This window comes from Notamacropus eugenii, chromosome 1, assembly GCF_028372415.1.
Source record: "Notamacropus eugenii isolate mMacEug1 chromosome 1, mMacEug1.pri_v2, whole genome shotgun sequence".
Classification (NCBI taxonomy): Eukaryota; Metazoa; Chordata; class Mammalia; order Diprotodontia; family Macropodidae; genus Notamacropus; species Notamacropus eugenii.
In genome coordinates, this window is record NC_092872.1 from 598,823,536 (window position 1) to 598,850,240 (window position 26,705).

The 26,705-nt window shown below is 37.3% G+C and overlaps 3 long non-coding RNA genes across 3 annotated transcripts; 1 reads left to right on the top strand and 2 right to left on the bottom strand.

Annotated features, from left to right (window-relative positions):
* Nucleotides 1-1,123: 1,123 nt before the first annotated feature.
* Nucleotides 1,124-6,990, bottom strand: LOC140520590 (uncharacterized). Its single transcript, XR_011972585.1, has 2 exons — nucleotides 6,303-6,990; nucleotides 1,124-5,725 (listed from the first exon to the last, which is right to left on the bottom strand). It is a non-coding gene; the product is annotated as an uncharacterized lncRNA (long non-coding RNA).
* Nucleotides 1,441-25,661, top strand: LOC140520589 (uncharacterized). Its single transcript, XR_011972584.1, has 2 exons — nucleotides 1,441-3,829; nucleotides 23,666-25,661. It is a non-coding gene; the product is annotated as an uncharacterized lncRNA (long non-coding RNA).
* On the bottom strand, nucleotides 6,994-17,221 carry LOC140520587 (uncharacterized). The gene is made up of 3 exons (XR_011972582.1): nucleotides 16,968-17,221; nucleotides 9,354-9,397; nucleotides 6,994-7,272 (listed from the first exon to the last, which is right to left on the bottom strand). It is a non-coding gene; the product is annotated as an uncharacterized lncRNA (long non-coding RNA).
* Nucleotides 25,662-26,705: the final 1,044 nt, after the last annotated feature.

Genomic DNA, 26,705 nt, shown 5'->3' on the forward strand with positions numbered 1-26,705 from the left:
GCTCCCAAAACTAGAAGAAATGGCAAACATTTAGGGCAGAGGGATGTTGAACTTGTGTTTATTAATTATTACGGATTCAGAGTTAGAGCTTGAAGATGTCTTAGAGTTCAGCTATTTATGCTGAAGGAACCTAAGAGATGATCAAGTCTAATTTTATCATTCAACACAAGAAGAAATTGAGGTTAAGAGAAGTTAAGGGGCAGTGAGGTGGTGCAGTGGATAGAACTCCAGCCCTGGAATCAGGAGGACCTGAGTTCAGATCCAACCTCAGATGCTTACTAGCTAGGTGACCTGGGCAAGTCATTAACCCCGTGTGTGTGTGTGTGTGTGTGTGTGTGTGTGTGTGTGTGTGACAGAGAGAGAAAGAGAGAGAGAGAGAGAGAGAGAGAGAGAGAGAGAGAGAGAGAGAGAGAGAGAGAGAGAGAGAGGGAAGGGGGGAGGGGTGGAGGGAGAGGTCACACAAATAGTAACTTGCAGAACCAAAATTTGGTTCCTAATTCCCTGGAGCACAAAATCAGCATACTTAAAAAGCAAGGCTGGATCTGTCCATCTAAGCCTGTGGTTCTCAAAGTTTGGATAACACTAGAGACTTTTACCTACTTTTGTATTTCAACTGAATCCTTGAAGTAAAAATTTTAGAAAATTTACTTTTAAAGCATATTAAAATGCTATAAAGTAATATAAGATGGATTAAAAAAACTTCCTATGACATATTAACTGTATTCCATCATAAATAACTCATTGATTTTTTCAGAGCAAAAGAACTATTTTTTAAATTGGAAACCGGTAATCTGAATGAGTAGTAAAAGCTCTACAAATAAATATAATTTACAGATTACTATCATCATTGTATTTCCAGTATTTGAGATTTGGCAATTAAAATAGGTGCCCGTTTATCTATTTCAAAGTCTTGGTTATTAATACATGTGCCTTTTTTGAGTCTGTATTTCAAAATTTCATGCAACCTGTGTTTTCATTGAGATGGACGCTCCTTCCCCCAGTGCAGAGGGCTTTTACCTTCATGAATGAGTAGATCATTTCAGAAGTCAGTGCTGAAGAAAATTCATCCCTTGTTTACCACTTTCTGGTCAAGAATCCTTCCACAATTAACGAGAGGCTGGTCCTTAGACAATAAACATGTATTTTATTACCAGACCATGTTCAAAGTCTTTTAAGTTAGGAAGGATCTGACAGAGTATGCACTCTGTGGACACAGCTTTTGAGAACTCACAGTTATCTCTATGCAAAGATGAGGGATTCAAATAGGTTCTTAGTAAATGTGTTGAATCCATAAAATTAGTTATTCATTAAGGAACATTGGTTATACACAGACATGTACACACACATAAACTTTTGTCAGTTGATTTATATAAATGAATATACTTTATTCATAGAAATAATTTTATATAACTAATCTAGATATTATACATATAAGTATTATCCAAATGATTAAATGATAAATTTGTCTATTTCTTCTTCTTTCATTCTCTTTAATCAATGGGAACCCTATAGGACAAATTATATACTAGCTCAGGAAAAGGATATGAGAGGGATTCTATAGATCCTTGTCTGACTCATCTAAGAAACCAAAAGACTTTGCTACAGAGTCATGAAGATTGGTAGGAAGTTGGATAGAGGGCAATAGAGAAGTTGTATCACTACTATGCATCCCTCTTCAACAATCAGGGAGTACCTACTCTGTACCAAGCATTGTGCTAGGACCTTAGGACACTAAAGAAAGAGACAACAGAATAGTGTTGGAAGTCAAGTATCTTACAATTTATAGAGAAGATATGCAAATAATTCTAATACAAAATGGAACATTAAGTAGGCACAAAAAAGTATGAGTAAAGTGTTATTCATTCCTAGCATAATACCTGGCACATAATAGGTGCTGGCTGATCAGGGAAAGCTTCATAAAAAAGGTGACATTTGCCAGTCATCAGTCAGACAGCAAATCCCCTTCCTAACACCATATCTTATCCCACCACAGGGAATCTATTGATCCTCAGAGTGAGCCTTGGGGCACAGTTGACCTGGTCAAGAATTAGAAGTTGACTAGGACAACATTAACCAATACTCTGACTATCAGTCAGTATCAGGGACTTGACCTCTGGCCTCTTGGTCCCCTCTGAGTTCCCCTTTGCCCTCCTCCCACCTCCTGTCCGGGTAATAATCATCAAATTAACATTACCAATATGATTTGAAAGATATAGTAATCACCTGATCAATAGCTCCTCTCAGAATCTTGGAGATCGTGTTGTATATGTTTTGGATTTAATTTTCTATGTGAATGTTATTTTTCCTCCAAAAGAATTAATGCTCCTTTAGATCAGGGCCTATTTTATTTCTGTTTTTGTTAGTTTCTGGCACAAAGTAGGCACATAATGAATGCCTGGGGTCAAGGACTTTCTAGACGAAGGACACAGGTAACTAGGGGACCTCCTTTAGATCAATGGAACCATTTACATACAGCCTAAATGTAGCTTTCATTTAAAACAGATTGCTAATAATGTTTATTGGATCTTTTTTCGTCCTTGTATGTAACAAATAGGAGAAACAACTGGTTGGCATGCTAGGCACTGCTGAAAACGGGGTTTGTCACTTCCTTACCCTCTGGAAAAGACAGACATCCAGTACTAACAAATGTTTGTGATAAATGGGGCATCCTCCCAAGCTGTCTTCATCAGGGCTTGGAACTCATCTACTACATTTACCAGCTGGTGCTTCGTGGTTCATAGACATGAATGGTTCATCAGAATGCATTTTGTGCTTCAGAAATGAGACTGTTCATGAAAATATTTACAGAATATGAATATGAAAAACCTCCCCACCTAACTTTTGCTCTGGTACAGTTAGAAAATGGAATTTAAGCTGCTAGGCCTTTGTATCCAAAGGCATGCGTATTGGAAAAATGGTGATTTTTTCCAAAACAATATAATTTAAAAAATCCTTTTGCAAATATCATAAAGTCATAAGCTGTTAGAGAAAGATTAAAAGCAGAAAGAAAACAAAAAACTTATTTTCAGATTTCTTTAAAGTACTTAATACAGCACATTTCCTGAAGATGTAAGTAGCTCTCAGATTGACCACAAGGCAGCAGTCTTTCTTAACCTTATTGAGGACTTGGCTGAAGCAAAAGCAAGGCATCACCTACTGAAAACTGGGTTAAAGAAAAAAGGCAGCATGATCGTGGTTGACTTTGAATGTTGACAAGAACAATGTTTTCAGGATCGTTCATTATTTACACAGAATTAGAGAAATACAGAATATAAAGAGTCAGTATAAATTTCAGAGACCAGTACATCCAACACCTATGTGAACAGGAATCCCCTCTACCACAGCTGTGACTAGTAGCCAATTAGCTTTTATTTGAATACCTTCAGTGGAGGGAAACTCACTATCAAGGCAGCCCCGCTACACCCACTACAGTCCTCTAGTTGTCATAAAGAATTTCCTTCTATGGGGCTAAAATCTACCTCTTTCAACTGTCTCCTCCCTTGTTTCTTAGCTTTCCTTTCTAGAAACTTCCAGGAAATAACCCTGCAAATATTTAAATACAACTCACATGGTCATTATGATTTATTATTCTACACTTTTCAAAAGCAATGATTTTGAAGGTGTTGGCAGAACCCAAGCTTCACGTCTTTTTTTTTTCTAGGGTTCTATGGTCTCCTTGATATGGATGCCCCACTCAAAAGTACAGAATATTCATGCGTTCTTATCCTGTGAACCTTATATTCACGTAGTCCTATAAATCTTCCATGGGAGAGTGTGTGTCCGTCCAACATGATGGTGGCCATCTTCTGGATCTTTTGACATTGTGTGGGTAGGTCTGGCTTTCTCTTGCACTCACTATATGATTAGCCCATCCTTTATGAATGTTTAATTATATCTTCTATGCCACTTTCCTGTGGAAATATGCTTCCACCCACTTCTACCACACCCTCCTCCCCCACTACGTCTCTCCAGTGTCCTCTGGGTAGTCTTCAATTTTAATTCTTAGGTCATTATAGAATTCCATGTTTTGTAGCTATGTTACATCCCTGGCAGAATACTGGTACTAAAGTAATAAGTGTTTATTTCAGCAAAAATCCTTGGTCATTAAAGGCACTGAAATTTTTTCAAGTGAAATCCAATCTTCTCCATTCACCCGAACAATGCTGGGCAATACCCCGCTAATGACCAGTTATTGTTCGTTAGCAGAATATGTGCAAGATACTTGTTCTGATAGACTAGGCCTAGCCTAGTTTATCCAACTACAAATAATAGCCTGGACATTAGTCATCCCTAATCCATTTGTCTCTCTGCCCCCATCCCCTACCCATTCCATTTACAGCTAAGATGCATCCTTTTGAAAGATTATGGGTGTTATTTGGGAGCCTCTGTAGGGCTTCAGGTCTTCATACAATCAGTACAACACCATCTGTAAACAAGGTTGTATGTAGGATTTCATCACCTTTAGAGATGTTCAGCTTTTTGTGTATATTGTGGAAGCCTATGTATGTGTGTGTGTATGGATGTATGTATGTATGCACGTGTGAAGCCTATGGATCCTGTCTGACAATAATGTTTCCAAATATTTGAAGGGAATGCTACATTTCAGTTAGAGATTAGTGAAAATAAATACTTATTTTTTTTCCAATCCAGGTCTACAGTCCCTTTAATATATATTCATGGATAATTCGGGCATCCACGAATTCCACTTGAAAAACCCCTAATCTAAAAGCCCCTTCCCACTTGGATTTTGGGCTGGATAGGACATTGGAAAAAACATTTGGTAAAAATATCTATCTCCCTATTTTAAGCCTTACTTGATATTTATAATTTGTAGGTGATCTGCTGTTGCATATTTCAAGGTAGCTTGTGTGTTTCAAATATAGATATTGGTGACACTTTGTTGGGGAATCCTTGAAGGTAGCATCCTATCGTACCAAATCAAATGCTGCTTTTTATAGTCAAGAAACAGAGACCTTGTATTCTCTTTACCATTTAGTCAATTGTGCCAAAACTTATAGTATTCTGTAAAATACTGTTTTCAAAAGTCTTGTTAATGCTTTTTTAATACTTTCATAAAGGATGGCATTGTTATATATGTATATTATTATCATATTTTTTCTTACCTGAGAAAATAGACATATCCTTTAGTATTTACTGATCTTCTTCTTGTTTTCCTTTTTCTTCTCTCTCTCTCTCTTTCTCTCTCTCTCCCTCCTTCCTCCCACTGATCTTCCCATCTTTATCTTTTTAAGTGATATTTCTTTCGTACTTTAGTAGACAGTAATACTCCTATATTCCAATGTATTCCATTGCAACCCATCTGTATCTCCCCAATTATATACAGCTTTGGTTCATGTCTCTAAATCTGATGTAGGGAGTCCATCTGTCATGTCACGTACCTTCCTCAGGTTCTTCTGAGTTCATGAGAGCAATAGAGCAAATGAGTCCAATCAGCTCAATATAATAACAATAACTGAAATTTATAGAGCTCTGCCAAGTTTACAAAATGCTTTATGTGCATTGTCCCGTTAGGCCCTTGGAAGAAATCTGTAAGACATATATTTCAGCCATTATTATCTTTTTCATATAGATGAGGAAACTGAAGGCTTAGACTGGTTAAGTGAATTGTTTGTGGTTACAGCTGGTGGCAGAAGCAGATCAGAGATGCCCTTCCAGGGTCTTTCCTGACTCCAAGTTTGTCAGTATTTCCACTATATCAAACCACCTAGATGGTTTAATGGAAGTTTTATAGGAAAAATCCATTAGAAAATGGTCATTTTTCTGTGAATAAATTCTCTAAATTTATCTAGGCTGGGTGTCAGATGATAATGGCACATTAGGCCCATACATTGCAATTTATTAGAAGTCATCAGGGCTTGAGTTCATTGGCCAAGACTTTCAGAACTGGAAGCATACCTCCAGATCAATGAGAAGCACCAAGGCAGTGCTTACTAGAAGATTATTTAATTGCTATTAATAATAGCTTAAACTTATATTATACTTTGGTTAGTTAATGACTAAACAAATTGTGTACATGAGTGTAATGGAATAGTACATTGCTGAAATAAATGATGACTGTAGAGACATAGAAATAAACAAAACCAGGAAAACTAAGTCTCTCTCTCTCTCTCTTCCTCTCTCTCTCTCTCTCTCTCTCTCTCTCTCTCTCTCTTTCTCCACACATGCACACACACATACACTCACATAGATAGTTATAGATATAGAGTCTATAACATATAAAGATAGAAAAATCAACAAACAGAAATCAACTAAAATAGAATATAAAATTATAAAGAACAAACCTGGCTCCAAAGAAGAGAAATGAGAAGATACCTCTGATAATCCATTGCATAAAGCAGTGTCCACAAATGAAAAAAATACTCATTATAAGATTTTCTTTTAATGTATATTGATTGGTTTTGCTGATTGATTTTTCTTCTTATTCTTTATATTTAAAAAATGTCCTTGTTATAAGGGATGACTATCAGAAAAGGAAAAGGGAGAGGGATTTTTAAAAATGCTTTAGAGTTACAAAATCCTTTCACATAATTTGTTTCATGTGAGTGGGTCAGTCAGTATTTGTTTGTGACAGCCATTATGCTAAGGTCTGGGGGATACAAAGACATTTAAAAATGTGGCCCTTAACCTCAAGGATCTCTCTTATGGGGAGGAGACCACTACAAGAAAAAAATTATATAGCTACAGATAGATATAGATATACATACATATATACCCACACATATCTGTATATATTATTTGTGTACATATATATGTGTTTGTATAGTTGTATGTGGTAGATAATATAAGAGAGAAGGCACTAGACGTATGGGGCGGATCAGGAAAGTACTCATAAAAAAGGTGGGAATTTGAATAGTATATGAATTTTAATTATTTTTTACACAAGTACATTTATGTATCCTGACATCAAAGGTATATATATATATATATATATATATATATATATATATATATATATATATATATATATATATATATATAAAATCACCAGAAGAATAGTCAATTATTAAGGATCTTTTCTTAATCAAAACAACTTCTTGTTAATGAAGCTATAGAGTGGTTTGTGATGGACAGAATAGCAACAAGGTTGAATAATCGTTCCTTAAAATATATATTCCATCTAGTCCAAAGAGGCTGATTGAGGCCATCCCAGGAATGATGCATTCAGAGCTCTCTGGAAACTTTCAGGGGCTTGCACCTCCTGGGATGGATGACTAACTCCTTCCTTGTTCACTATCATGTGATGACCTGTTACTGAAAGTCAAGAAGTTAATAAACATTTATTACATATCTGAGATATACTAGGTACTGTACTAAGTAGGCACTAAGGAGAGATAATAGAATGAAAGGCAAAGAAACAAACGATAGCTGTCTCTGCTCTCAAGGAGCTCACAGTCAGACAGGAGAGACGACATGCAAACAACTTTGTATAAACAAGACAGAGAAAGGATAAACTGGAGATAATCTTAGAAAAAAAGCACTAAGATTAAGAGGTAAGGACTTTTTGATGTTTTCAACTCTGATGTGATAGACAAACTCTAAACCCTAGCCTGGAAATAATGGAAAGGGGCTGGGGCATTATGTCTGATAAAAGAAGAGACTTATGCCTGTTGGCTCTCCTGGGTTGCAGGCTTTCCTGGTGACCAGATGTGATTTTTTTGCCCCTGTTGTACATTTCTTTCCATAATCTTACATAATTCTTAGTACCTTTTTTTTTTAACCATTAAATTGAGCTCTTTGATCCTATGCTTGTATGGGTCAATGAAAAACAGTACAAACAAATGTATGTAAATAGGAGAGTACTTGGTAAAAAAAAAATGAGAGCTTCCCTCCAACCTTTCTCAATTTCCATTTTACCTTTTCTACTTGTCATTCATTTTCCCTGCACAATGACACTTTCTTCCAATCATATGGTCATGACTGCATGCCTTTGGCAACTCAAAGAAAGGAGACTGGGGCCAGAGAGATTGCTGAACTGGACTGTCAGTGATCTACTTTGCCAAACAGTTGTTTTAATTGTCTAGAATAATCCTAGTTTTAGGAGAAACCAGTCTTTCTAATTGACATCAACCTCTGCTGGCAGATGGAACCAGCTAAAGCTAAGCCTTGATATCTGTTTCTCTGAATGAATCTAACTACTAAGTGAGTAAGAAAGGTTAAGAAAGCAGCTTTTCTGAGGTTCCAAACAAGATGTCTTCAAGATAAATGACCACAAGATTCCTGGACTATTGCATACTATACCCTTGTGGCTACCCCAAGATTAATCCAGATTGCCTGGGATTTAGGCAATACAAATTGAATCATGTGATAATGACTTGCATCTTGCCAGGCTGATATTATCTGTTCCTCTAGTTATCCAAATGACACCAGTTCCTTACAGACCTGCATTTATTCATTAAGGAGTTAGCATACATGAGAAATCCCAGTGCTGTTATGAATGTGAGTCAGCAAGACATTTTCCTGAGTGAGGGAACATGTCTTTTCTGTTGGTCTTTTCTTTCTCCTCCCAGGTAAAGTGTTGGAACTGGACTGAGAGACAAATTGTGATGTAGGAAATTTTAGAAATAGGAATAGAAGGACATGGAAGTAAACATCAGGTCTTGTTGGGTAGAATCAGAGAAGGGGATGTTCCCAAATTACATGATTGGAATGCTGGCAATTTGGGAGCACTATATTTTGGGGACAGTCCCACAAATAGCTCTACAATTTCAGCACCTTTGAGGGACAGTAAGTCCTTTGACCAGAAACCATAACCATGAGGTTCAATTGCAGGGATAAAGTACTAGGAAGTTGTGTCGGATGAAGGCAGAAGACAGAGATAAATGGGCTAGAGAAAGTGTTGAATTGTGAATTGGAGGGTAATATCTCTCTTTCTACCACCCTGGTCCTGCCCTCCCTAGTCACTGAGGGAGACCTTGCCTTCTTTCTCCTTTTTCCACTGTCCCGCATAATGAACACTACTATCTTAGATTATTTGGCCTGGGGGTGGGGAGAGGAGTAGTAAGTAAGGCTGTAATTAGGAAAAAATTTGAGAGTGGTTGCATGATACATTTGTTTTCTGTTCTTAGCAGGAACTGAAACATTATGTTTAAAAGGTGGAAAGTGGTGGTGGACTGGACATTAATGTTGCTGGGTTGAAGAATCACATACTCATGATATAGAAACTGAATGGAGAGACTAAGATGTGTGTTGGCCTATCTGGCCCTTTTGTTTTGTTCTCACACAAGCAGGGTAGAAACTGACTATCCTTTGGTGTTCAGTTGTTTTCCAATAGATGAATGTAGGAAAAGGCTATGTATAGATTTTAATTCAACAGGCATTTATTAAATACCCACCTTGTGCCAAGCCACAGTCTTGCCTCCGAGAACTTGACATTCTCCTGGGGAAAACAATGTGGACACTGATAAGTAAATTCAGAATACGCAAAGAATAAATACAAAGAAATTTTTGAGTTTTGGTGTAGGGTGTGGGGTGGTGAGTGGTACTATACTGTTAATAAGTGAAGTTTCAAAAAATATTTTTAAATTTCTTCTTTATCTCATCGACAAGCAATTATTAAGCTCTACTGTGTGCCAGGCACCATCCTAAGTGATACAAAAAAAACACAAACAGTTCCTTGTCCTCAAGGAGTGAAGAGTTTAATTGGGTAGCCAAAAGGCAAACAATAGAGTGCAAACAAGATATCCACGAGGTAAAATGAACATAACTTAAGAGGAAAGGCATTAATATTAAGGAGAACTGGGAAAGTTTTCTTTGCAGAAGGTGCATTTTATCTCTTACTTTTTTTACTTTTTATTTTTTCATATACATTGTAAAGTATGTATGTATTGTAAATAAATACACATATATACACACATACCTATGTGTGCACATATATATATGTAAACATATGGAGTGTGCTCAAACTTTTTGAAAATTGATAGTCTTTTAGTTAAAAACAAAAAGAATAGAGATCACTAGTTAACTAGAACAACCAGCTGCTGTTAGAAAACTGAAAGATAGATGAGTGATCACTCCCTTACCCCCAGTCTCCACTTTGAGAGAAGGAAGAGACCTCATTCTTGATGCTGGTTAGTGTAAGCTGGAGTTTGCATGGGCCCCTTTAGTGGATGTGGAGGAATTGTGGAGGGAGAGAAAGGAGGGTTGTTGCAGGAATACAGATGTGAAGATTTGGGTGTGAATGAGGTCTAAATGGGGAGTATATGAGAATCCTCTGAGTTTGAGAGGGGCTGACTTTGGGTGTGGATCCCTGGAAAGCAGCATGAGTGGCTGAGCAATTCATATTCCAGTGAGACTTCAAGTTGAGAGAATGTCTGTGTGCTGGTGCTTGGTGCCAAAATCCATTGAGAAATCTCAGCATATTCATGGACCATGATGTTAATAAGCCCTGGAGAGACTGAACTGTAAGAGAGGTCAAACTGGCACCATTCCTTCCATTCTCCAGAGGGAATTTTTAGCAAACCTATAACATGGAGAATTCTTGAGATTAAACTGTAGTATCTAGGCAGCTAGGTGGCACAGCAGATAAAGTGCTGGGCCTGGAGTTAGGAAGACTCATCTTCCTGAGTTCAAATCTGGCTTTGGACACTTACTGGATGTATGACCTTGGGCAAGTCACTTAATCCTATTTGCCTCAGTTTCCTCATCTATAAAAGGAGTTGGAGAAGGAAATGGCAAATCACTGTATTATTTTTGCCAAGAAAACCCCAGATGGGATCATAGTCAGGTTGAAACAACTGAATGATAACACCGTCTAGTCTACACTTTCTGCCTCTGACAGAAATGTTTGTGTTATCCCAACCAGTACACATCCTAGGGTCAGAGACATTTCTTAATGATGGTAAGTAAAGCTTCATTGTCAGCTAATGGGAACACAACACTGGCCTTGGAATACCAGTCTCACATTTGAACCTGAGTTCAGGTGAAATCTCTGAAATTTTACTGGTTATGAAACTTTGGCCATGTAACCTCTTTCCCTCTCATTTTCTTCATTTGCAAAAGTAAGAGGTAAGATTGCATGGCCCCTAAGGTCCCTTATAGCTCTAAATCTATAATCCTCTACAATAAAACTTACAGGTTTTACAAAGCACAGATGTAGAAATAATATCAGCCAAAATCCTAACTGAAGAGAACTTTTAACCTCCTGCAGTCTGAATTAAAATGAATCTGACTTGAGAATATTTTAACCACAATAGCATATTTTTATGACCTATGTAAGTCATGTTTCAATCTCTACTCATAAAATGATTAATGGTAATCATCTTCCTACATTTAGCTGTAATATGAGGTCTTTTGACTACAAATTGGTTAGATTTTTCTCTGAGTAGGGAGGGACCCCATTATTAACTTGAGAAGGGACCCCATTATCTGTTCTAGCTCAGTGTTTATATGTAAGCTTACCACCAAACTACATTTTTCTTTGTTTTTCCCCTCAGCAAAATGGTGGGGCCAATTTCTAGCATATGGAAACACTTCCACCCTACAAGTTATTGGTGACAGGGGAATCAGAAGAGAAGAAAGATGATGTTTAGAATCTGCTCACAGAAATATGAGCTTTTAAATGCTACCAGTACGACCAAGGCCATCCTTATCTGTTAGAGATAGCTGGAAGATGTTAATGAAATCATGGGTAAGTGAGGAGTATGATGGACAAAGTGTCCCTAGCTCTTCACAGTGCTCTTGCTCTGAAGTCCTCCTGTCTCTGTTACCTCAACTTCATCCCAAGGGGTCAATCAATCTGCATCTCCAATGATCAAATATTAGAAACAATTATGTCCAAAATATTCAAGATAACTCCTGGGGTGTCCAAGTCTGGAACTTGGGCCAGATTCCATCATCCCATTTTTGGCCAATTCACAGCCTAGGGCCTGCTCAAAGACCACCCTTCAGAGAACATCCCTCTTCTTGCCCCTCATTCTGAGTTCCTCTCCTGTGGAGAGGGGGTGTGGGTTTCCAAATTGTTCCCTTTTTTAGCTGCTGGCCCTGAAATAAGTACAAACCCCTCCTTTGGGTTTTCTAAGTTTTTATTGCTAATAATTACAGTTGGATGACCTTTCAGCACCCTAGGCCACTCTTGTAGAACAACATTCATGAAGATAGTCAACATCATTAACCACACAGGGTGCTTGCTCCCAACGTCAGTGAAGACACAGGACCTCTCCTACCCCAAACTCCAACAACAACACAAAAAAGATTTACAAAGGGTTTGAAACAACAAACACAAAGGAAAAGTTATGACTAGCTTTAAAAAACTTAATCTAGGCATTGGATACTGATTTTCTGCTAAGGGCTGTTAAGGAAAAGATGGCTCCTTCATTTAGTTTCTGTTTGTTTCCTTCCCTTATCTCTACGGTTAATCCTGTTCCAGGTGAAATCTGGTTCAGTTTGCCCCACTCTCCACCTCATTTCATTTCAATTGGAAAGGCTGATAAATTTGTTAGATTCTCAGACTTGAGTTCAAATCTAGTCTCAAGCTCTTCCTAGTCGTGATTCTAGGCAAATCATTTAGCATCTTGTTTGTTGGTTGGTTGTCTCAAAGAGGACCAAAATGACGTCACCATGATAAACTCAAGTTTCAGTGAGTCAGCCGTGGCTGATCAGGCCATTTAACATCTGTCAGCACCTTCAATGGTAGATTGTAGATGATAATAATGGCACCTATCTCACAGAGCTGTTGTGAAGATCAAGTCAAACAATATTTGCCAAGTACTTAACACAGCACCTAGAACATGGTAGGTGCTCAATAAATACTTGTTCCCTTTTCTCCTCTCTCCTCACCTGAATCTTGCCTCCTCCTTGGAGATTCCTGTCTACCTGAAAAAAGGTGTATTTGAAAATTCACCTTCTCAGGGGTTACCTTGAGAGTAAAACCAAAGAATTAGCATTGAATATGGAACCACTCTCTTGGTGTTGATTCTTAAGATAATGTAATAATGGGCAAGGCTTTGCTTTCCTCCTCCTTAAAGGGAGTTGGGGTAGACAGCTACATAAAAAATTCTCAACCCAGAGTTCCTGAACTTGGTTATATATACAAATAAAAAGATAGCTATATTCCAAAATTATTTGTTTCCTTTGCATTCCTATGTGTTTTATTTTATCCATTTTAAACATCATTCTGAGTGTTTGCATGACACAAATAGAATTAAGGACTTTCGTGTTCCCGTGATCTTCAAAGTCACAGCCCTAAGGCCTACAAACACATGCCCTTGATGGACCTCTCTAAATGTACTTTGGCTCTTATCTAGGCTTTGCTAGCTTAGTCTTTAGCCATCCAGGGATACTTTCATGCCAGGTTGAGGTGTCTGGGGTTTTTTTTTTTAGTGTGGGGTCAGAAGGATGGTTATTTGCAGTTCTGCAACCAAGTGTTCTAAAGAGAGGAATTGAAAGAACAAAGAGGGGCAACATATATAAATTGATTTAAGCACAATTTGTCAAAGCATTAGCTCCCAGTGAGAAGGAAATGAGGGGAGGAAAGGAAGCTTACAGCATTCTTCTGGATGACTTGAGTTAGGATTTTAACAGACTAGAACACTGAGCTGAATCTATAAAGATAAACGAAATTCAATAGTGATGTGTTGTAATGCAGACTTAGGAAGATTCTGGAGAACAAGGTCAAGTACAAGGCAACATGAAAGCACCTAACAGGACAGTAAAGCAAGTCAGATTTATGGAGGGGGAAGACAATACATGAAAGGGAGTCAGCAAAATAGGTGGAAGAAGTTGGGAGTGTCCCAATGGGGCCCCAGAAGGATTGGGGCAGTCTTCTAAGCCAGGAAAGTCTGGTGGATTTTAGAGAGTTCTTATCTGGGTCTAGCAGGATGAGGCATTGGAGGAAGATAGTGAGGATCCTGGACCTAGGTAATGGTGCTGATTCATGTTGGGGATTTATAGGCAGAGGAGAGACAAAGACTTCTGGGAAATTGACAGCTAGTTGATGTTCCAATTCTTCAGCAGCAGGAAAGGAACTCTGGTGACACAGTAGTTTTGAGATGTCTTGGTATTTTGTTTATTGGCATGGGGAAGCTACTGGGGTCATCACAGGATAAATGTAAAGTCTTACATTTGGGTTCACAAATATCAGATTTGCAAGTGCAAAATAGAGAAGAGCGGTTATACAGCTGTTTATCTGTAACATTGAGGCCTGAGAGGAATGCAAACTCAATATGAGAAATCTATGGGATACAGATGCAAAGAGTCCATACAATTTAGTGTGCTACAGTGGGTCTGTTCTTCTCTATTTCTGTAGGACACTTGAGACATTATCACAAAATTTACAACAATGTATCCTTGCACATTTGTCCATTTGTCTAGAAATATTGAAGAGATAACTTATGAGGATACTGAGGTTCAGAGAAACTAAGGGGAAAGGATATTTATTTGCTCTAGAGTCAGAGGTCCTAGGCTCAAATTCCATATAGATATTTACTATCTATGTGATCTTGTGCAAGTCACTTAATCTTACTGAGTCTCAGTTTCCTCAATTGTAAGATGAGAGAGTTAGACTAATTGACCTCTAATGTCCCTTCCACCTATAATCCTATAAAATAACTTGCTCATGATCACAGATTGTGAGGCTAGCGGAGGCTTTTTTAACCTAATATTTGTGAACATTTTTTAAATAATATTTTGATAATTATATTTCAGTATAATCAGTTTCTTTTGTATTTTTTTTAATAATTATGCATTGAAAAACATTATTCAGAGGAAAACAAACAAAAAGGTTAAGACTTTCTAGACTCTAGGAGGAGACCTGAGTCTCAAGGTTAGCCCTTCAAGAGGTAGCTAAGTGGTACAATGGACAGAGTTCTCTGCAGTGAGTTAAGTGGACCTAAGATCAAACCCAGCCTCAGAAAATTACAAGCTGGATGACTTTAGAAAAAGTCACTTATTTATTTATTTAGAAAAATCACTTACTCTACCTCAAGTATAAAATGGGATGATAATAACACCTATTTCCCAGGGTCATTGTGAGAAGCACATACAGTATTATTTGTAATGCACTTAGTGCAGGTCGTAGTAGGTACTTAATAAATGTTTGTTTCCTTCTTTTCAATCTACAACTTCATTGTTCTTTAAAAGAGACTAAGCTTTACATTTCATATGTTAAGTTATTATAGAGAGTTTATCTGATTGACCTCTCATATCAAAACTATATAAAGAATTTTGTCAAGTCCATAGGAATGGGAGTCATTTCCCAGTTGATGGGTCATTGAGGAACGAGAACAGGAAGTTTTCCAATGAAAAAATCAAAGCAATTTATATTCATAGGAAAAGAAATTGCTCTAGATCATTGTTGATTAGAGAAATGCAAATTAAAACAATCTTGACATACTATTTTATACCTACCAGATTGTCTAAAATAATTGAAGAGGAAGGCAATGGGCATTGGAGAGGATGTGGAAAAATTGGGACACTGATTCATTATTGTTGGAGTTGTGGACTGGTCCAGTCATTTTGGGGAGCAATCTGGAATTATACGCAAAGACTTATTGAACTACCTATACTCTCTGACCCAGAGATGCTACTACTGGGTCTGTTTCCAGAGATGATCAGGGAAAAGGGAAAAGAACCCAAAAGTACCATCTAAAATGTCTATGACAACTTTCTTTGTGGTGGCAGAGAGCTGGGGACTGTGGGGATGACTGTCATTTGAGGAGCAGCTGAACAAGTTGTGATATATGATTGTGATAGAATACTACTATACTATAAGAAATGATGAACTCAATGAGTTTAGGAAAAAACATGGAAAGACTTGCACAAAATAATGAAGAGCAAAATGACCAGAACCAAGAGAACATTGTATATTGTAACAGCAATATCGTTTTGAGAACAACTTGGAGCAAATAAGTTATTTTGATTATTATAAATACCCAAAATAACTATAAAGGGTGTATGAAGAAAAATGCTATCTGCATCCAGAGAAATAACTGATAAATAGAAGTATGTATAGAATAATTTTACATATACATGCATATATATACATATACACATTTGCATACATACATAAATACACACACACATATATATATGCATATATGTATACATATATATTACACACACTTATTTGTGTCTAATGATAGCCATCTCTAGGGTGGTGGTATGGAAGAAGAAAAAAGGGAGAAAAGAAATTTACATGATAATTTTGTTGTATAATTGAAAGGAATAGCAACTTGTGCATAGTATATTTGCAATTTCATATGCAATCATCTTTTTTTATTGTACCATGTTATGGAAATGCTTGTGTTATATCATAAATTAAAAATGAAATACACTTTTTAAAAAAGAGAAAAACTAAGCTAACTCCTACCAGACACCTATAGGATACTGCCATGACGCTGTTTGGTTTCCTCTTCTAGACATCTTGTTTATTTCCAAAGGGGCAAGATTCAAAGCTCTTAAAAAAGATTTTCATCGTTAAAATTGGGCTGGGCTATTGTCTAAGGTTTTTCTTCCTATGACTCCATGGACAAATTTAATAACCTTTTTTATAAGTTGTTCTGTTAAATTTAATGAATGACTAGAACATTCAGAAAATAACGTCATAGGCTCTTAAAAAGACAAGTCATTAGCAGTACTCTGAACAGCTTTAATGTTGGAATTAGCAAGCTGACCTCGACAAGGTTAATGCTTTCATGAAGAAGAAACTGCTCCTCTTCTGGGAAGGATGCTAAGGAAAGAGGATTCTGAGAAATTATTTTCAGAGGCAGGTAATATGAAGGTTTCCATTGTGAGGAAAATTTCATAGATTGAGGCAGACAGAAGAGAAACAGGGATTGGGAATTCTGATTAGCAGGTCAGGAATAATGTTGGCTAGGCAAAAATCATCATCGTTATTAAAATAAAAATAAAAACTGCCTCTTGGCAAGAAACATAGAATCTCCGGCCTTTTTTTTTTGTTGCATTTTTACATGTTCCCCCATGCCTCCTGGAATTCCTTACTACCCTCTTACCTCTGCTTCAAAGAATCCCACCTTTCTTGAAACACACATCTTTAAGGCATATACACGAGTCTCTTCTGATCCTCCCCTGGTCCATTTACTAACACATCTTCCCTTTTAAAATTACTCCATAATATTTTGAATAACATCCCCTTTACACACTTATGTACGTGTCGTATTCTCCCAGAAGATCTTGGGGAAAGGATTATTTTGTTTTCATCATTGTGTCCCTGGTGATTAGCACAGTGCCTTACTTATGCTTAAAAATGTTTGCTGACTTAAACAGAAATTCTCAGAGAGGAATGGAATTGCTAATAAGGTCAGTCTATTTACCTGGGAGAAAAAACAACAAATTTTAACCAACATACTGTGAAAGCATAATAATACTAATTATTTATATTTGTGTAGCACTTTTGTATCACAGGGACTAGGACAGTGCCTTAGAAGTAATAGATATGTCAGAAATGCCTGTGGAATGTTTGTTTCAGCAAATTCAAGCAAATGTTTCCCTTCCTTGACCCCATTACAAAATGTCTCTTGTTTTCCCTTTCCCACCATTTTTGTAATAAATTTCTCTCTTTTTTAAGGATGGACATTTTTTCTTGTCTCCTTGAAGTTGCTTATTGGTGGAAGTTTTAATACAGTCTTTTTCCCCTTAAAAGCTGTTTGGGAGGTAAAAAAGATCACATTCCACAGTGAACTACATGATTGTAGTCCATTACTAAGTTATGTTTAACAATAGTGAAAAACAGAATTGCTTTTAAAAGGGTGAGGTGGTAGAAAGATTTCATGTCAGAGAACTTTGGTCTCATTCCTTCTTCTGCCCCTTAATACTTGTGTGACCTTGACTTAACCTCTGTAGGTCTGATTTCCCTCACCTATAAAATCACAATAGCTTCTGAATTGGTCTCCCTGTCCCTCTCCAATCCATTTGTCACACAGATGACAAAGTGATGTCACTATAACATATGTCTGACAATGTCACTTACCTATTAAATAACTCTTGGGACTCCTTTTCCTCTAGGATAAAAGACCAACTCCCCTGGCATTGAAAAGCAGCCCCACATACATATGGCTTGTTCCAACTTACTGTTTCAGGTTTACCCTACATTGCTCCCCTTCAGGCCCTCCCTGTATGGTCTGGCTGAATTGGACCTCTTCCTAGTGCTCACACCTGGTACTTCATTTCCTTTCCCCATTCCTCGGTTTCACAACTTCCTCACTTGTACCTTGTGGAATCACTGTTTCCTTCAATGTTCAGTTCTATCACCATGTTTTTCATGACACCTTCCCTGATTCCTCCAACTGCTACACTAGTGCCTCCACAGTAAGTTATATTGCTTTTATTTCTTATGTGTTACCCTTATGTTACCTATATATACATAAATGTTGTCTTTTGCAATAGAATGTAAATCCTTTAAGTGTAAGGAATTATCTCATTTTTGTTTTTATAAGCTTAGCACCTAGGACAGTGCCTAGAACAGGAGTGGGGAACCTATGGCCTTGAGGCCACATGTGCCCTCTAGGTCCTCAAGTGTGGCCCTTTGACTGAATTCACACTTCACAAAACAAATCACCTTGTATTCACTCAAAAGGTTTCACTTTAGGACCTAAAGAGCCACATGTGGCCTCAAGGCCACAGGTTCCCCACCCTTGGAGAACATGACAGGCGCTTAAAAACTGTTTTTTGGTTTAGTCAGTGATTGATTAAAGGAGTCAGCAGGTCACAGTGAAAAAGAAAGTTGGTGTTGGTATCAGAGGACCTTGGTTCAAACCCTTACTCAGTCATTAAGTACCAAAATCTAAATGACTTTGTACAAAGTCTTGGCCTTGATTTCTCCACCCATAGAATAAGGAGGTCTGACTAAGTGGTCCTTTTCAGTTCTAATCTATGATCTTTAACCTATAAATAGATGATCTCAGAAGTTCCATCTAGTTCTAAATGTATGATCTTTTCATTACGTTAAAAAAGTCAGATCTCAAGTCAAGTTCAGAGAAATCAAGACATGTTTTATTTTGAAAACTTGAAGTTTAGATTGGGTTTTGCATTTTGTCCACTGTATTGTTAACTAGTATGAGTCATGAAAATATATTTATTCATCTCCAATGGCTCTTAAGAAAATCAGATTAACTCAATATATTTTGTGAGAAAAGGTTGCAGGAGACAGGAATAAGTAATACAGTGACAGATGAAAAAGTGAAAATGGGGCAGACCTGTCTTCTGAACTGTAGAATCAAATAATGAATTTCTCAAAGATAGGCTGATTGTGAAGAATAAAACGATTGTAAAACCTGTAACTAGCTTAGAACTCACTGATCCCAGACAGTTTAGAGAGATACGAAGCTATTCAAAAAGATAGTTGATTTTTAAGGATCTTGATAAAAAGAAAACAAATCACTTTATCAGAGGAGGAACTCTCAAAAACAATTCCTTTATAAAGGTTGCTGATATAGAAGAAGCTGTTGTCCAACCTCCCAAACCATGAGGAACTTTGTTTCAGCATTTGAAAAGAAGAAAAAAAATCTATTTGAGCAAAAGTATGAGGAATTGTATAAAAAAGTCCCCACCCAAAGCCAAGGGTTCAAGAATATTGAATATGAAATTGACATCTAAGTGCTTAAAAGTATCGAAATGGGTAGGATATATCAAAATGGGTAGGATACTTTATTCTACAATTAAATGAATCTAAATTATTGAAAGAAAGAATTATAAAGGAGAAAGCATTAAAAAATAAAGTACCTACAAACATGTTTTAATCAGTCAATAAACATTTATCAAGCATCCACTAGATGATGGATACTGCATTAAGTGCTAGAAATAAAAATAAAAAACTGAAAGACAGCATGTGCTCTTAAGGAATTTAAATGATGAAAAAGTTCAAAGAAGCATAGTGGGTGGGAAACAAAGATGTGGCTGGTCTACCTGATCTTCTTAAACTAAAGTTTTGAGATGAGCTCTTCACTCTAACCTCCAATCAGAGGAGTCCTAGAGGCAGAGGACACTGATGAGGTGTGCATACTCATTCTGATGTGGTCTTGCAGGATGATGAAGTTCCTGGGGATGTGGTAAAGAGGTACAAAGGAGTGCAGCTGCATGGGATGGGGGGAAACATACTTTTTAAACCCCCTTTTTATCTAAGCAGTTGCAGTGCAGTAGATAGATGTTGGATCTGGAGTCTGGAAGAAATGAGTTCAAATATTGCCTCAAATACTTACCAGTTGTGTAATCTTGGGTAAGTCACTTAATCTCCTTCAGTCTTAGTTTCCTCATCTGTAAAATGGAAATAATAATGACAACTATTTTCCAGAGTTATGATGATAAAATGAGATATTTATAAAGTACTTTGCAAACCTTGAAGAACTATAGAAATGTTCTTTTTCCTTTACCTCTTCCTCCTCCTTCTTCTCCTCCTCCTCCTCCTTCTTTCACTGTCATATAACTATTTGGAGGCAGAGTTTGATCTTAAACTCTGATTTCTGGACCCCTAGTCCAATGCTTTCAGCATTTTACTATGATTTTCCTAGTTCCTTGCTGTTCTTTGAGAGTTTCCTCTCCTGTGTCTTAGCTAGATTTTAGGGGCACCTAGGTGGCTCAGTAGATAAAATATCAGCCCCAGAATTATGAGGACCTGAGTTCTAATCTGGCTTGAGACACCTGATACTTTTTAGCTGTATGACCATGGGCAAGTCACCTAACCTTATCACCTTGTCCCCCAAAAAAAGATTTCAAAGCACATTTGATCACTGCAATATTTTTGTCTTTGTTAGATTCTAAGTGGGAAGAGACCAAAAATTTTCTAGCTTATCTGAGTGGGTGGAGATCATATAGGCAACATTACAGTGTTAATGTATGGACTGGAATCCTACATTATGGCAGTCAGCATATTCATGGTCCTCAGTCATGTGCCAAAGACCTTCTTAGTCTTCTAGTTGCCTTGGCGGAAGCTCACAGCTCACCTCAGCATTCACACTTAATGTCCTGGCAGGGAGGTGAGAGCATCCTGAAGAATGCTTTCAGCAGAAGGGAATGAGGCTGCTGTTGTTTGAAAACAGGGAGGAGTACAGTAGTATGGATAGGGGGAAACTGGATAATTTCCCAGCCTCTAGGAAAGTCAAGTCTATACGGTATGGTCCTGTTATTTTTCTTGAAGTACAACAAGCCTACAGAATATCAAGTATCCTGGTTCAAATGTAAGTCTTTCATTATTTACCAAGACCAAACAGGATTCATGCTGGGAAAATTTTAGTCTGTGTCCTGGCTTGCCTACATTTTTAGCATAAACAAATGAGAAGTGAGTGCACATAGAATTCTAGAATTTCAAATTGGAAGGGGCATCAGAAACCACCTAGTCCAATCCATACCTGAAAAAACAATTCTTTTCAATATTTTTCACTATGGTTACATGGTCAACGGACCTCCACTAGGAAACTAGTGATAGGAAAACCACTACCCCTGAGACAGCCCATTTCACTTTGAAAGTGCAACTACTGGGGGCTTGAGCTAATGGCCTTAAAGGAAGAGAGATATCCATAGACTCTTCTGGGTACCCTGGAAGCCTGAGGAGAGATGTAGTAGAGATTTTTCTAATTCTTAGCAAGCTATTCCCATTGTGATGCTAACCTGTATCTCTGGTTAAAGTGTAATGGACAATGTGCTAGGCTTACAATCATGAAGAACTGGGTACAAATCCTGCTTCAGACACTTGTTAGTTGTTTGAGCCTTAGGAAGTCAGAATCTCTCAAAGATTAATTTTCCTCTTTTATTTAATAAAGAGATAAACACAGGACCTATTTCACATGGTTATGAGGTCCAGAAGCAGGTAGGTGAATAGAGACACCATGAACGGAGCACCAGACCTGGATTCAGGAAGATTCATCTTCCTGAGTTCAAATCTGGCCTCAGACACTTAGTAGCTGTAGCTGTAGACCCTGAGCAAGTCACTTAACCCTGTTTGCCTCCGTTTATTATCTAAAAATGAACTAGAGAAGGAAATGGTAAGCCATTCCGGTATATTTGCCAAGGAAAATCCAAATGGGGTCACAGAGTTGAACATGACTGAAAAATGACAGCACAGAGTCAAGTAAGAAAATGCATATAAATTGCTTCGCATTCCCTATGGTACAATATTAATGATATTGATGGTGATTATGATGATGGGACATGAAAGATCTGAAAATATGTCTGTGTGCTGAAAGTCAACAACTTATAAGCAGAAAGGGAACAGTTTAAGATCTGGATGCACTGGGACCTTACTTGACTAAATCAGCAGGTAGGGGATAGATTTTCCTAAGATAATTCCTTTAAGGCAGCCTTGAGTAGGTGTTAAGTCAGACTGAATGGGTTCAAAAAGAGTCCAAAAGAAGAAATCGAGGGGAACTAAACCACAAGGGTTTCTGAGATGACAGCCAAGCCAAAAGTTAGATATGATGCTGACAACAGTGGTAGAAGTATAGTTCATGGTCCCCTTTGAGTTAAAACAAAAATTAGAAAGATCACACCTTGACACATTTATCTTCCATCCTTTACTCACTGAAAAGCAAGTATCTATAGGGTAAAAGGACTCTCTGCTTTTGTGTTCTCCTGCCTCCCCCTTTAAAAATCTATTTAATGAAAATTTCAATGTAACACCCAATCTGATAAAGACATACTGATATTTTAACATTAGAGAGGTTATATATTATGAGTGGTAGAATTTACAGGGGAAAAAGTGAGAGAAAGAGGAGAACAGGTTTGATTGGGTATGATGGTATAGGAGCCAGACCATTAGTTTAAGTTGCTGGAAGACTTGAGTTTTTTTATTAGTTAGTTAGGTTGTGCAGTGAAGACAGTGAAGGGCCTGGAGTCAGGAAGACCTGAGATACCTACTAGCTTGGGCAAGTGATTTAATTTCTGTTAGCCTCAGTTTCAAGATCTGTAAAATCAGGATAATAATAGCACTTGCCTCCCAGGATTGTTGTGAAGATAATAACAAATGAGATAATAACAATAAAGCAGTTGGCATATAGTAAACAATACATAAATGTCAGCTACATGTCTTTGGGAAAAACACTTAGGCTCTCTCTGCTTCTGTTATTTTTTTTAATTCTTAAATGTAATCATGATCTTGTAAGAAAATTGCAAGAGGTCAAAGATAAACACCTATGAAAGCTGAAAGACTCAAATGCATTAATTTATTCCAGTAACAACTCTGTGGCCACACAAAGGGGTCACTCTCCCACGTTCACCAACAATGCTTCTGAACTTCAGCCATCTAGGGTACTTAGATACCGCTAAGAAATGGGCAAGGAGAAAGAAACTTTGGGTGTACTGAGATACCCTGGTACTCTGCAAGTCTAGGGTCAACAAAAAACTCCCTATTTGTTCTAAAGACCTTTGCCCTTCATTTGTAAACCCCTCTGTCTTGGCTGGGAAGTTGCCTCCATGTGTTTCTCATTCATTTACCCCAAACTCATTTAGATAATGTTTTGAAAAAGCTCTTTGATGTCCAGAACCCCTCTGCGCCTGTTGAAAGCAAAGTTAGGGTCAGGTTTCCCTCCAGCACCCCCAGCCATGACCTTTGCTTTGGAAGGAGCCCGCTCTCTGGATGTTTCAAAAATGATTTTATTTCTCTCATTTTCTCCAGGTTCCTGACCTTTTCCCCTGAGCCATTCCTGTGCCTTCTGTTACAAACAAACACACTCTGTTTCTCTTTTTTCTTTCCTTATCACAGTAGCAGAGTACGTTCTCTTCTTCCCTGCTGAACTGGCTTCCTAGCACCTACAATGAGGAGGAAGGAAAAACAGCAGAATAAAGGAGGGCAGGACAGAGCCGGGGAAGAGCAGCCCTGATGACTGCTGCTCACAAGGAAAAAGACGAGATAGAAACAACGGGATCTTTGGTGGATGGGGTCTATTGTTACACGTACATTCAATTTTATCTTTCCAAAAGGAAACAAGCTCTTCTTGTGTCATTTTGTCATCTACTTATATTTGGGGCTGTTGGTAGAGCAGCTTGGTTAGGGGGAGGAATGAGGATAAAGGGGGAGAAGAAGAGAGAATGATTTTAGAGCGAGAAAGAGAAGAGAATGGAGGGAGAGAGAGTGAGGGGAAGAAAGAAGAGGGAAAGAAAAAGATGAATGATGAGGGAAAACTGATATTCTAATTCTCTGATTTTGAGCAAATATTCTTATGCCTGGTCTGCTATAGAGTATCATCTGTGAAATCCTGCTTGTTTCCTTCCCATACCTTCCTCAAGGAGGTGTGTGCATGTGTAGGATAATTACCATAAAGACTTGAGATGGGTGGGGAAATGGACATATAACTTCTCAATTAATTATTCACACCTGACCACTTTTTCCCCCTCTGGGAACGATATGATCTGAATTTTTCTAAGACTACGATTTACTTTTGTTTTTGATAGACCTTGAGAATTTACACCTCAATACCCTCAAAACTGTGTTGCCTTCAGCATGGATTATCTACTCAAAGTATTTCAGCCAGATCAACTGAATATTTTATATAAATTTTATATATTTTAGTGACACTTCTGCTTCCCCATTTATCACCTAGAGACTGTGATGTTGGGACTATAGATGTGGTAGCTCAAGTACCATTGATGGAGAAGAGGGTTCATTATGAACATTTTTACTCATTCCTTCTTTTCTCCTTCCAATTTTTCATCTCTTTATTGATTTCCTTCTAGTTTCATCCTCAGAAACTTTTGGGATGAATTTGCTTGCTTGGATAGCTCTCCAAGTTTTATTTTTTAACTTTATTTTTTTTTGTGTGTAGCTGAGGTGGGGTTTAGGAGTAGGTCAGTAGGTCAGTTGAGGGACAGGAAGGTTAGCATGTTTGAGGGAATATCAGTATGTATGTGGAAGTACCCAACTAAAAGGGCAGGAGAAAAAGATGGAGCCAGGCACTGAATTCATTGAGGGAAGGGGAATGGCCCAGAGATTCACATACAACAGCTACCAGAATCCTCATCAGGTTATGGGTATGGATTGAGTGAACCTCATAGGAAGATTGATAGTAGTACAGGGTGAACTTGGGCATAACAATGGGGAGCAATGAGTATTTCAACTCCTCTACCTCAATCAGTGAATTGGGGGAATATATGAAAGTGTATGTCTTTGGAGAATAAGCCTAGTGGTGGTATCTGTGGGTCAAGGTTTTGCATAATTCAGTGATTTTGGGGGCTCAGGATTAAATAACTCTCAAGAATGATTTAGACCCATTCATAGCTCTACTAACAAGATATCAGTGTGTTCATTTTCCTTCATCCCCTCCAAAATTTGCCATTTTCCATTTTTTTCTATTTTTATCGATTAAATAGGCCAGACATAGAAACTCAGAGTTGTTTTACTTTGCTTTTGTCTAAATATTAGAAAATTGATTTTTTTTCATATGACTTTGTATACCTATCTTTGAAAACTCTTAGTATCCTTTCATAATTAATCTGCTATGGAATAGTTCCTGTTCTTATAAATATGAATTAGTTCCTTATATATCTTAGATATGAGAACATTTTCAGTGAAATTTGATTTAAAGGTTTTTTCCTTCAGTTAAAATTTTCCCTTCAAATCTAAGCTGTATTGATATTGTTTGTACAAAAAACTTAAAAAAAATTGGACCATCATAATAGTCCATTTTATCTTCTGTGATCATCTCTACCCCTTGATTGACTGTGAATTATTTTACTATCAATAAATAGGAAAGGAAATTTAATTCTCATTCCTCTTATTTGTTTATGGTGTGACCTCTTCTATCTAAATCTTTCACCCTTCTGGAGATAATCTTGGTATATTGTGTATGATGTTCTAAATATAATTTCAGCTAGAGTGCTTCCTCATTTTTCTAGTAGTTTTTGTTGAATGATTCCTTACCCCAGCAGCTGGAGACTTTGAGATGATTGAATATAGGTATGCTACTGTGTTTGTTTGCTTCTCAACATTGTATATATCTAATCTGATCCACTGACTGACCATTTTTTTTTCACCAGTACAAATTGCTCTGATGAATATTGCTTTGTAGTATATTTGATAACTGGCACTACTAGTCCCCATTCTTTTCCATTGGCCCCCCCCTCATATTTTCCTTTGAGATGCTTTGACCTTTTCTCTCTACATATGAATTTCTTTATTATTTTTAAAAGATTTATAATTAATATTTTGGTATAGTTTGATTGGAATAGCACTGAATACACTAATTTAGACAACATTGTCATTTATCTGAAATTGACACAACCCACCCACAATTAGTGCAGCTAGGTGACACAGTAGATAGTGTTCTGGGCCTGGAGTCAGGAAGACTTACCTTCCTGAGTTCAAATCTGGCCTCAAATATTTACTATCTGTGTGACCCTGAGCAAGTCACTTAACTCTGTTTGCCTCAGCTTCCTCATCTGTAAAATGAGCTGGAGAAGGAAATGGCAAACCACTTCGATATCTTTGCCAAGAAAAGCCCCAAAGAGGTCACAAAGAATCAGAAATGACTACCAAATAACTAAACAATAACAACTCATAAGAATTAATATGTATTCAATTATTTAGGTTTATTTTTCTGTAATACGTATTTTATAGTTGCATTTATATAGTTCTCAAGTGCATTTTGGTAGTTTGATTCCCAAATATTATATAAATTTTCAAGTTAGTTTGAAAATAATATCTCTGTCTCTCCTTTCGGAATCTTTCTATTAACATATGAGGATGCTGATGATATATGCAGATTTATTCTATTCTATAACTTTGTTGAATATATCGTTTCAATTGA